At 41.5% G+C, this 12,489-nt stretch overlaps 1 long non-coding RNA gene across 1 annotated transcript; it reads right to left on the bottom strand.

Moving 5' to 3' along the window:
- Window positions 1-569: 569 nt before the first annotated feature.
- On the bottom strand, window positions 570-9,754 carry LOC118014902. The gene is made up of 2 exons (XR_004680418.1): window positions 6,623-9,754; window positions 570-784 (listed from the first exon to the last, which is right to left on the bottom strand). It is a non-coding gene; the product is annotated as an uncharacterized LOC118014902 (long non-coding RNA).
- Between the last annotated feature and the right edge of the window lie 2,735 nt (window positions 9,755-12,489).

The following is a 12,489-nucleotide window of genomic DNA, read 5'->3' as shown; positions in this document are numbered from 1 at the left end:
ACTATTCTCACTCATGAAGGCTCCACCCTCATGACCTAGTCACCTCCCAAAAGCCCCCACCTCCAAATACCATCATATCAGGGATTAGGTTTCGACATAAGAATTTTTTTTTTTTAAAGATTTTATTTATTTATTTGAGACAGAGAGAATGAGAGAGAGAGAGCACATGAGAGGGTGGAGGGTCAGAGGGAGAAGCAGGCTCCCTGCCGAGCAGGGAGCCCGATGCGGGACTCAATCCAGGGACTCCAGGATCATGACCTGAGCCGAAGGCAGTCGCTTAACCAACTGAGCCACCCAGGCGCCCCTCGACATAAGAATTTTTGAGAGACACATTGAGTTACATAGCAAACTGCCCCAATACAAGCCTGTCAGCTGACCTCAGAAGAAAGAGTTGAGAGAATTTCACAAGTTGAAAATAAAAATTGCAGTGAGTTTTTGCTGTCGATTTATAATCCCAACACTATTATTAAACTAGTATAAGCATAAAAGGAAATTAAAATTTGATTCTAATAGTAAATATAAAGTTTGGGAATTAAAAGTTATTGCATGAAATACCAAGTAAGACTATGCACAAGATACACAACTTTATTTGATGTGATTATAACTCTGAGAGGCTTACAGTTTTTATATAAAATATTGGTTTAGGACAAGTGGGCACTGAGCACATTTTATAAGTATAAGGCTATAAGGACTATGCAGTAGGTTATTAATCATCTTCCAGCCTTGGAAAAGGACTTCATTTAAATTCATCCCAATCAGCTTTTTCTCTGGGCTCTTTAAGTCTCTAGAAAGAGGGAAAGAAAGAAAAGTCTTTATCTTCCTTTGGCAGAGTATTGGGTATATTTGATAAAGACTCAGAAATGAAAAATTTTTTATCATTTAGACAAGAATTGACTTTGGGGGGGTATTGCCAATACCCACAATATTTTCTTACTTGTGATGCTTCTTTAGCGTTTTTAAATTCTCTGCCGTCTGGTTTGCTTTGCCCACTGCACTGTGCAGTCAGCCCTTGCTGGCTCTCTGCACCCCACCCCACCCGGCAGCACGAAGTGAGGATGCTGCTCCATGTAGCTTTCACCAGTGCCAGAGCCGATCCAGATGCAGATGTGGAGTCAGGGAATTGCTGCCCTAAGATGTGTCTACAGGGTGTCTAAACTGGGTCCTAGATCTAGCAGGAACACCAAACTCTAGCCCTCTCTCTTATCTCTTCAGGTTTGCTAAGTTTAGGATTGTATTAGTTTCCTGGGGCTACTGTACAAATTGGTGGCTTAAAGTAACAGAAATTTATTCTCTCACTGATCTGGAGGATAGCAGCCTGCAATTAAGGCATTGGCGGGGGCGTGCTTCCTTCAGAGGCTCTAAGGGAGAGTCCTTCCTTGTCACTTTTAGCTTCCAGTGGCCCGCAAGAGTCCCCGGGCTGTGATTGTGTAACAGCAATGTCTGCCTTGTCTTCAGATGGCTTTCTCCCATGTCTCACATATCCTTCTGGCTTTATCTTCGAAGGACATGTGTCATTGGATTTAGGGTCTACCCACAGAATTCAGGATGATCTCATCTTAAGATCCTTTTTAAAAATTTTATTTATTTATTTGATAGAGACAGAGACAGAGAGAGAGAGCACGCACACAAGCAGGGGGAGCGGCAGGCAGAGGGAGAAGGAGAAGCAGGTTTCCAGTGGAGCAGGGAGCCTGATGCGGGGCTCAATCCCAGGACCCTGGGATCATGACCTGAGCTGAAGGCAGACCCCTAACCGACTAAGCCACCCAGGCACCCCTCATCTTAAGATCCTTAACATAATTACATCTTAAAAGATTCTTTTCACAAATAAGCTTTTGTATTTTGTTAAAGCAGCCTAAATAGACTAAGACACAGTTCTACTTTTTACAAATAAGGTTACGTTTACAGGTTCCAGGGGTTAGTACACAGACATATCTTTTGGGGGCCACTATTCAACCCACAATAAAGATCTTGTTTCACAAATAATACATTATATGTTAAAAAAAAAAAAAAAAAAGAAGAAGGGGAGCCTGGGTGGCTCAGTCAGTTAAGCGGCTGCCTTCGGCTCAGGTCATGATCCTGGGGTCTTGGGATCGAGTCCCACATTCAGCTCCCTGCTCGGCGGAGAGCCTGCTTCTCCCTCTCCCTCTGCCTGCCACTCTGCCTACTTGTGCTCTCTATCTCTCTGTCAAATAAATAAATAAGATCTTAAAAAAAAAGAAAAGAAGAAGTAGAAGATAGTAGGAAGGGAAAAATGAAGGGGGAAAATCGGAGAAGGAGATGAACCATGAGAGACTATGGACTCTGAAAAACTGAGGGTTCTAGGGGCGCCTGGGTGGCTCAGTCGTTAAGTGTCTGCCTTCAGCTCAGGTCATGATCCCAGGGTCCTAGGATCGAGCCCCGCATCAGGCTCCCTGCTTGGCGGAGAGCCTGCTTCTCCCTCTCCCACTCCCTCTGCTTGTGTTCCCTCTCTCGCTGTGTCTCTCTCTGTCAAATAAATAAATAAAATCTTTAAAACAAAAACAAGCAAACAAACAAACAAACAAACTGAGGTTCTAGAGGGGAGGGGCGTGGGGAGGATGGGTTAGCCCAGTGATGGGTATTAAAGAGGGCACGTATTGCATGGAGCACTGGGTCTTATACGCAAACAATGAATCATGGAACACTACATCAAAAACTAACGATGTACTGTATGGTGACTAACATAACATAATAAAATAAAATTTTTTTAAAAAGATCTTGTTTCAGTTATGTTTGGATCCTGTTTCTTCCACCTTCAGCATCTGGATAAGACTTCTGGAACTTCACACTGATAACCATCTCCACCCCCACCCCCCAGCAAGTTTTCTTCCACCCAGAAACTCCATTCCCATGCTCCATCCATCCAATCAGACCCTTACACACCCCTGGGGTTGGGCGAGCCAGCAGCCCTACAAGAGTTTTGGAAACAGAGGGTCTGGATTCAAATACAGATTTCACCATTTCCTTCTTTCCTTACATCATTCATTTATTTGTTCATACATATTTACATCCACTCATTGCCAGGTAGTGTCCTAGGCAATGAAAATAGAGCATTATAGGAACAGGAAAAGTCTGTCTTCTTAGAGGTAATATTGATGGATGGGGAAGAAAAGCAACAAACAAATGAATTCAGCCCACAATATAATGCCAGGTACTGACAAGTGCCCTGAAGAACAATATAGCAAGGTAAGGGCACAGAATCCTGGGGCCTAGGAGGTAGAATTTTAGGTGGGGTTATCAGGAAAGGCCTCTCCCAGGACGTAATATTTGAGCAGAGATTTGAGCAAAGTGTCAGACAGAACTGGAGAATATCTGAGGAAGGGCTTTCCTAGTAGAGGAAAGAGCAATGAGGCCCTGGGGCAAGAAGGGTCTTGGTGAGTCTGGTGTATTTGAAAACAGGTAAGAGGACTAATTATCACACTCACGGTCATAGCAGCATATTTGTAATAGCCAAAAGGTGGAAGCAACCCAAGTGTTCATTAACAGAGAAATGAATGAATAAAACGTGGCATATACATGCAATGGAATATTTTTCAGCCTTAAAAAGGAAGGAAATTCTGTTGCATGCTACACCTTCAGGACATTGTACTTGGTGAAATAAGCCAGTCACAAAAAGACAATCCTGTAAGATTCCACTTATATGAGGTATCTGCATTAGTCAAATTCATAGCAACAGGAGGGTAATGGCTGCCGGGGGCTGGGGAGGGGGAATGGGGGGGTTAGTGTTTAATAGGTACAGACTTACAGTTTTTCAGAAGTTCTGAGGATCGGTTACACAACATGAATGTACCCAACTCTTTTGAGCTGTACACTTGAAAATGGTTAAGATGGTAAATTTATATGTGTATTTTATTTTATTAAAAATGTTTAAAAAGATTTATTTATTTATTTTAGTAGAAAGAGAGAGAGGAGTTGGGGGAGGGGAAGAGGGAGAGGGAGAGAATCCAAGCAGACTCGGTGCTGAGTGCGGAGCCCGAACCACGGCTTGATCTCACAACCCTGGTATCAGTACCTGAGCGGAAGCCAAGAGTTGGACGCTGAACCCACTCTGCCACTCAGGTGTCCTATATGTGTATTTTAAAATACAGTTCTATTTTATTTTATTTTATTTTTTTAAATGGTATTGCATTATTTTTTAAAAGACTATTTATTTGAGAGAGAGAGTGATTGAGAGAGAGCAAGTGAGTGCACAAGCCAGGGAAAAGAGGCAGAAGGAGGGAGAAGCAGACCCCCTGCTGAGCAGGGAGCCCGATGCAGGGCTCGATCCCAGGACCCTAGGATCATGACCTGAGCTGAAGGCAGGCGCCCAACCACCGGAGCCACCCAGGTGCCCCTTAAAATTCAATTTTAATAACATTTTTAAAAGGCCAGTTTTTAAACCTCTGTAAGCCTCAGTTGCTTCACCTGTAAAATGAAGAGACTAGTCGATCTGTCATAAGTTTGATGTGAGAAAGAAACGGGATCATCCATGTAAAATACCAACCCTCCCTGACTTGCAAAGTCTGCTCCTCACCCGCTGCTATCCTTAGCCTCACAGATGCGGTGACTCTTGTTGGTCTCCTACCAGCAGCAAATCTCTGGGACACTGTCTCCTTAGCTCTAGAGTGTTCTAAGCACTTCCCACTCTGTGGAATTGGTTTACCTGCTGAGGCATCTACTCTTCGATTTGCCATCTCCTTCATGGGAACAGGAATACCTCTTTTAATTGATCACGGTAGCCCCAGGTCCTAGAACAATGCCGGTGCATAGCAGGTGCTAATCGGCATCCCTTGGAATAAATAAATTCCTTCTGTCATCGTATTGTCATTATTATGCGACAGTCAGTATTTTTCCTTAGGCTGGTATATCCTAAATGATAAAATAATCTGACAATACAATTATCTGAAATGACTCATAGGTCCAGCCCACCCCGCTGAATCAGAACCTCCAGGCAAATTCTCAAGAATCTTTATTTGCTACTCAAAATGTGGTTTTTGCTCCAGGGAGTGTGCTAGAAACGCAGTATCAGGACCCACTCAGACCCACTGAATCAGAATCTGTGTTTAACAAGGTTCCCAGGGGATTCATATGCACACTAAAGTTTAAGAAGTGTTGGTTTAGGGGCGCCTGGGTGGCTCAGTCGTTAAGCGTCTGCCTTCAGCTCAGGTCATGATCCCAGGGTCCTGGGATCGGGCCCCCCATCGGGCTCCCTGCTCAGTGGGAAGCCTGCTTCTCCCTCTTCCACTCCCCCTGCTTGTGTTCCCTCTCTCGCTGTGTCTCTCTCTGTCAAAGAAATAAAATCTTTTTTTTTTTTAAAAAAAAAGAAGTGTTGGTTTAAACTGTATGCTTTCAGAGTTTTCAAACTCGGCGGATCACCAGAATTACTTAGGAAAACGGGTGAGGCCTGAGAAAAGACGCAATTATGTCTTCCGACTGTATGAGCGATTCTGATGCTGAGCCAGATTTAGGAACCACCACTTAACACCTATTCTGCAGATATAGACAAACTTAGACACGGTTTAAAGAGAGAATGTGTCCTTGCCCTCTGGAAAGAAAATCCATCCAGTTCTATGCGCAAAGCTGTCAGCATATTATCAACAAACTAAACAATCAACTAACTAAAAGTAACTACCTAACCAGTTTAGCCCACTATGGACTCCGAAGTACAGTAGCTGATGCTGGTGAGCTTTGGTGGCCCCTGAGGAGGAAACTTTTTTTTTTTTTTAAGATTTTATTTATTTATTTGAGACAGAGAGAATGAGAGAGAGCACATGAGAGGGGGGAGGGTCAGAGGGAGAAGCAGACTCCCTGCCGAGCAGGGAGCCCGATGCGGGACTCGATCCCGGGACTCCAGGATCATGACCTGAGCCGAAGGCAGTCGCTTAACCAACTGAGCCACCCAGGCACCCCTTGAGGAGGAAACTTTAAGCAGCTGAAAATGAGTCTTTACCCAGGACCATCACAAATTGTTTTGGGGGCCATCTGACCATTCAATAGAACAGTTTTACTGTCACCTTTTCAGATATTCTAAAAAGAAATTTATTCCTGGCTCCTTCTCATATCCCCATCCCTGTTTAAAAATAGGTTTTAGTATTATTCAGGTATGGTGAGGCAACAGATCTCGAGATGATTATCACTGAAAAGATACTTTGTTACAATTCCCAAGAGGAGGGGGCATGCCAGGGGCCACAAGGGGTCACGTGGGGAAAACCAGGACTGGTAAGGAGGCAGAGGAAGAGGAGGGAAAATGGGGGCAGGAGGCTTTATTGTGGTACCTTGGGAAGAAACAGGCGAGGTAAGGTAAGCAGGTTTAGGATTGGCTGGCTTAAATTATGTCAGTAGGCTCTGGGGTGGCGCAGGGCTGTCCCTAGTTGTCTGGTACCTGGCCCTGGAGTGGTGAGGGTGGGAAAGTAGTAGCCCAGAGTGTGAGAGCCTGATTGAGGAGGTGGCCAGGGATGTGGGCTCTGGATTGGTTGGTTTACATTTGAAAAGCACACTAGCTGGTGGGGGGTTACTATCTCAAAGAAATGGGTAACCCTAGGAAGGGCAGTTCCTTCAGGGGTCAGTAAGGCCCCAAATGTCAAAACATTAGAAGACAGAAAATAGAAGATAGTGTTACTCCCACCTGCTAGGCCCCGCCACATTCAGCCAGGATCAGCAACATTCCTGCTGTCAATCACAGAATTAGTACCGCTATAAATCAGAAAATCTCCTTACACATCTCCTTTCTGACATTTTCCATTGTCTCTACATTTAACATAATAATAATGATGATTTTGGAAATGGAGGTGTGATTCAACTTTAACATTTCAAATGGTGTTTACTCCCATGAGTTTGCATGCGATCAAGTTTCCAAGTTTTCAGTTTTCTCAAACTGACATTTTTCAACCATTTCCTTAACTAATGTCCATATAAATGCCAATATAAGATATTTCAGATAACTTTTCACTCTGCCTCTTCCCTACATGTGAATCTGGCATCATTTGCTGTCTGTCGCCCTGGGCTCAAGCGGCTGATAACTGTTCAGTGATCTCATAGATTTTGATGAAATGGTCCTGGGAAAAATGAAACTTAATAAAAGTCTTTTCCCTTTTCTCCTCTGGTTGAAGAATAAAGTGACAGTGGGTTAAAGTCACTCCAAAAGATGCTTGAAATGTATCCTAGAAGCTTGAGAAAAGCTGCGGGCAATGCCTCTTCCATGTCTTCATGATTTATAACGTCAGATGTGAAAACACTGTGTAATGGCTTTTCATCTTCTTTCACTCAGAGTGCACAAGATACATTTCTTTCTGGATTTCAGTGTTAAAGTTAAAATTCAAGGCCACTGATACTTATTAACTTACGTGGTGATTACTACCCTGGTAATAATCACCTAGTACTTCTACTTCTGATTTTTCATTCTATCCCAAAAGCAATGGTCAGGGGTAAGTTCAGAATTATACACTCCATCCACTGTTCAGATCTGAATTCAAAATAGTGTGCCAAAGACTTCCTTTACTCTGTTTACTTTTTAAGAATACTTTCATTCTGTGGACAATGATGTGTGTTATTTAAATATAAAAATCTGCATTGTTTAGATAGCCATATTGGCATTTTCAACATTCAGGGATGTCTGATACAAACATGGAGCTCATGTTCAGACCATCAATTTGCCAAATATGTACTGGGACTCCTAAACCCATTCTCCCATAAAACCTGGTCTCTACCAAGGTTAACATGGCATTGAAAATTTACAGTTGAGTAATGTATCTCTAAGGGTCAAAGTCAAATAAAAGAAGTCCAAGACATGTGTATTTACATACCCTTATCGTGAAAAGCATTTTACCTAATAGATACATAGGAAAAAAAAAAAAACAACTAAGCATTTTCTTTCTTAAGAGAAGTAATTCTCCCTTGATCCCTTGCCTATAAGCTAAAAAACAAAAAACTCACTTCGCACAATCTCTTTTTCTTTTTAAGATTTTATTTATTTATTTAGAGCACGAGCACAAGCAGGGGGGAGGAGCAGAGAAAGAGAGAGACGAGCAGACTCCACGCTGAGCCCAAGCCCGACATGAGGTTGGATCCTGCGACCCTGAGTTCATGACCTGAGCTGAAACCAAGAGTCAGAAGCTCAACCGACTGAGCTACCCAAGTGCCCCTACACAGCCCCTTATTCAAACTATAGCTCCAGCTCTCTCCTTTCCCTTTTCTACCAATTTTATTTTTATTTTTATTAAGATTTTATTTATTTTGGGAGGAGAGGGAGAGAGATATTCAAGCAGACTCCAGCTCAGCATCCGGGCCCTATGACGGGCTGGATCTCTCCACCCTGAGATCATGACCTGAGCCAACAAAACCAAGAGTCCCATGCTCAACTGACTGCACCACCCAGGTGTCCTTCTTTTCTACCAATTTTACAAAAAAGTCATTTATAGTTGCATTGTTTTCCTCATCTGTTCCATAAATAAACCTACTCTAACCTGGCTTTTAGACCAAGTATCTCTTTTAAAGATAACTACTACCGCCTTCCTGTTCTAGGTTTAAAATTTCAGGAAATTCACATAAGTGGAAATACACTGATAAACACGTCAATGCAAGATAAAGCATGTAATTAAGATTGGCACGTGAATACTCTAATACTACTCCCAGGGCCATCTGTTGTTTATGCCTGCCCAGGATCCATTCCTGCTTCTGGTAATATCACTCCGATTGTCTTTTGGGAATCCTCTGACAACTCCTACTCTTAATCAAGAGAGGGACGATATAATCCTTGCCCATGAGAGTATAGCATCTGCTTGGCTCTAGGGATTAGGTTAAGGGAGGTCACATGACTCTGACTAGACCAATTAGAAGCAAGCAGGAGTTTTGCTGCACCTTTTGGTAAGCTCTCTTCCACTGGTATTGATAAGCTGTGAAATCAAAGTTTAGTGATGCTGGTGGCCAATTTGCTGTCATGAAAGCAGAGCTGGGTCTGAGAAAGGGGCTAAAACAAAGGAAAGCAAAGTCAAGAGATCATGAGAAATTTCTGATGACATTATTTTAACCCTGGGAACTGGTCCTGCCCCACAGATTCACCTACAGCATTTATCAGCTTTGCGTCATCCTTTTTATGTTTTGTTTTGGTGTTAAAACCAGTCAGACTTTGGTTTCTATTACTTATACTGAAGGAACTGGACTAATACAGATATCATCTAGTGTTGGTAATGATGCCAGGCGCTAGGCGCTCTTGGTGTCATTGTTAGTTGCTATAATTAAAATATATATATACTTTTTGATCTTACAAAAAGCTTGTAAGATGTTTGCAACTAGAGACAAAGAAAAGGCAGAAGGAAAAAAAAAAGTAATTCAAGGGCCAAATGCCCTTTTCATTTCTCATCATACTCATGATCCTTGAATCATTTGACAATTCCCTCTTTGAACTCCATTTTCTTGACTTCCATGACCACCCAATTTCTGGAATCTCCTCCCAACCACTTCAAATATTTCTTTTGGATTTAATTCACAGCATGTTTTCTTTTGCATAAATTCTAGTGTTCCAGAATTTTATCCTCAGCTCTCCATAGGTCAATTGTCCAAGCTAAAAACTTTGACAACATCCTTCATTCTGTCCTTTAGTTTACTTCCCCACATCCTATGGATGAACAAATCTTGTTAATTTATCCCTTAAATATTTCTCAAAATTCCCCCTCTTCTCTATTATTGCTGATACTATTTTGTTAAGAATTCCATCACTTCTTTAGACCAGAATTCTCAATCCCAAATGTGCAAAAAGAACCACCTGTAAAGTCTATTAAAAATGAAATCCCTGGGGCGCCTGGGTGGCTCATTCAGTTAAGCGTCTGCCTTCAGCTCAGGTCATGATCGCAGGGTCCTGATAGCGAGCCCCATATCGAGCTTCCTGCTCAGTGGGGAGCCTGCTTCTTCCTCTCCCTCTGCTGCTCCCCCTGCTTGTGCTCTCTCACTTGCATGCTCTCTTGCTCTCAAAAAAAAAAAAAGAAATCCCTGGGCATAATCCTTCCAGAGATTCTGATGAACGTGGTCTGAGAATCCCACTCTGATTAACACTATTTTTATCATTGTAACAGCCTTCTAACTGCACTGCTGTATATGTTAACTCTTTTGATCATCTCATTTGTTTACCTGCTTGAAAACTTCCAGATTCACCACTGCCCACAAGATAAACTATAAACTCCTTAATATAGAGTTTGCCTGCTTTCCAACTGCAGCTAACCCCGCCAGTCTCATCTCTCTCTTCCCCAAATAAGCCATCTGTCTGAGGAAAACATCTCTGCAGAGTCTTTCCTCCCACTTTTATCTTAGTTCAACCTCATACAAATACTTAATATTCTATTACCTAGCGAACATTAGAGTGCTTCCAGGTGCCAAGCTCAGTGTTAAATTCTTAACCTCTGTCATTTCATTTAATTCATGCTACTGCCCTGTGAAGTAAGTGGTATTATTATTACAATTTTACAGCTCTGGGAGTCTGAGTGTCAAAGAAGTGACTTGTCCATGGTTATAGAGCTATTAAGGGCTGGAGTGGGTCTCTAAATCAGAGTGCTAGATTGTATATCTGGCCACAGGTTTGCCACACATCTAAAATATGAGCTCCTCAAGGGCCTTGAAGTATGGACAGGGTACTCAATCCCAATACCAAGCCTTCCACATAGTGGGTGCTCAATCTGAGCAGTTGACTCTCTGAATGAATGAATGCTGGGAGGGAAAAATAATAAAGAAGGGAGTCGTCATGTTTATTAGCCTCTATCTCAAAATGTGATTTCATTTTCCTTAGTGATAAAGCTACCTTTTTCTTTTATTTTTTTAGAGAGAGAGAGAGAGCGCATGTGCGCAAGCAGGGGCCAGTGAACAGAGGGTGAGGAAAAGAGACTCTTAAGCAGGCTCCATGCCCAGTGTGGATGGAGCATGATGCAGGGCTGGATCTCATGACCCTGAGATCATGACCTGAGCTGAAATCAAGAGTCGGGCGCTCAACCAACTGAGACACCCATGTGCCCCAATAAAGCTACCTTTAAACTACCATTTGAAAATCACCTAAAACTCATTTTATATTTTTAATAGAAATTTTTGAGATCATTGTAGATTCCCATGCAGTTCTGAGAAATAATTCAGAGAAATCTCACATTTATCCAGTTTCCTTGAAAAGCGGTATCTTAAACAAAATAGTAGAGTTTTACAACTGGGATATCAACATTAATATTGTCAAGTGGGAGAAGGCTTCATCATCACAAAGATCATTCTTGTTGCCTATGAATAGACATACCCACTTCCTTCTTTCCTTCTCTCTAATCTGTTCTCCATTTCTATAATTATGCCATTTCATTCAAGAATGCTACGTAAATGGAATCAGTATGAAACCTTTTGTAACTGGCTATTTGCAGAGTTCTTTACATGTTCTAAGACTCTAATTTGTCAGATACGTAATTTGCAACTATTTTCTTCCAGTCTGTAACCTGTCTTTTCTCTGTCTTCACATAGACCTTAAAATAGAAAAAAGTTTTAAATTTCAATAAGGTCTCATTTATCAACTTTTCCTTTTATGGATCATGCTTTTTGTGTCAAGACCAAGAACTCTATCTAGCCTAGATCTTGAGAATTTTCTTTTATATTTTTTTCTAAAATCTTTGTAATTTTATGTTTTACATTTGAGCCCATGATCTTTTTTGAGTTAATTTTTGTATGAGGCATAATGTTGGGTTCAAGAATCATTTTTATGCCTATGATGTCCAATTGTCCTTGCACCACTGGATGAAAAGTCTATCCTTCCTCCATTGAACTGTTTTTGCAACTTTGTCAAAAATGCAAATCTATGATTATCTCAAAATAAAAGTTTAATTAAAAAAAACCCTTGTTTGTAGGTGATGAAAATGTTTTGGAACTAGCTAGAGGTGATGATATACAACACTGTGAATGTGCTAAATGTCAGTGAATTGTGTACTTCACAGTGGTTGATTGGATGTTATGTCAATTTCACTTCAATTTTAAAAAGTGGGAAAAATAAAGCTTATCCTAGCTAACCTTCCAACTAATATTTTATGCATTTCAAATAAGTTTTTCAAAGGGCATAGAAAAGCCTCTTTTCATATCATCATCGAACCTATTTTCTCTAAGTTTGGTTACAGTTTCCAGATCCCTCATTGCTAAAGTTAGGGAATATCCTAATGTCTACTCTCTGAGGCAAATATTTTCAACAGTGAGTCAACATGTGGGCAATTAGAGCAGCACCAGTTCTCAGAGGACCTAATATTTCCTGGCAATCAATCCCGCATGTCCTTACTCATTCTTTGACCGTCTTTTATACCCTCACTTGTCTTCATCCTTCCAAACTAATGTGCCCTAAACAGAACACTCTATTATATCATGTGGTGACCACTGCCTTTTTTTCTCCGAGCGCATAGCCCTGGAAAATATATTTTATCACTTTCCTGGCAAAGAGTTCACAGGTCTCTCCTAGATAAACGCAACATAGTGAATCAAGGGCAGAGAGTCTAA

This window comes from Mirounga leonina, unplaced genomic scaffold, assembly GCF_011800145.1.
Source record: "Mirounga leonina isolate KUSES-001 unplaced genomic scaffold, KU_Mleo_1.0 Mir_165, whole genome shotgun sequence".
Classification (NCBI taxonomy): Eukaryota; Metazoa; Chordata; class Mammalia; order Carnivora; family Phocidae; genus Mirounga; species Mirounga leonina.
The sequence above is the reverse complement of the archived record's forward strand: the minus strand, read 5'-3'. Positions and strand labels throughout refer to the sequence as shown.